Here is a 263-nt window from a genome sequence, read left to right on the forward strand (position 1 = left end):
CACTGGGGACACATGGCAGCTTCCTTTTCCCGAGGCAGAGCCCTGCCACAGGACAGGAACCTCAAGGGAAGCCCTGGTAAGAACGGGCGCAGCAAGGCTTGCGGACCTGCCCAGCTGGGGGGGGTGGGGGGGCAGCGGGACCCCAGGCAGGATGACCGGGAAGAGCCCGTCGCGCCCTCCAGGCCTGGCGAGGAGACACCATTCTCATGGGTCTCAACTACAAGTCAAAGAAGAAAATCGCGGCTTGCACCTTCTTCTGCCTC

This window comes from Myotis brandtii, unplaced genomic scaffold (assembly GCF_000412655.1).
Source record: "Myotis brandtii unplaced genomic scaffold, ASM41265v1 scaffold915, whole genome shotgun sequence".
NCBI classification, from domain to species: domain Eukaryota; kingdom Metazoa; phylum Chordata; class Mammalia; order Chiroptera; family Vespertilionidae; genus Myotis; species Myotis brandtii.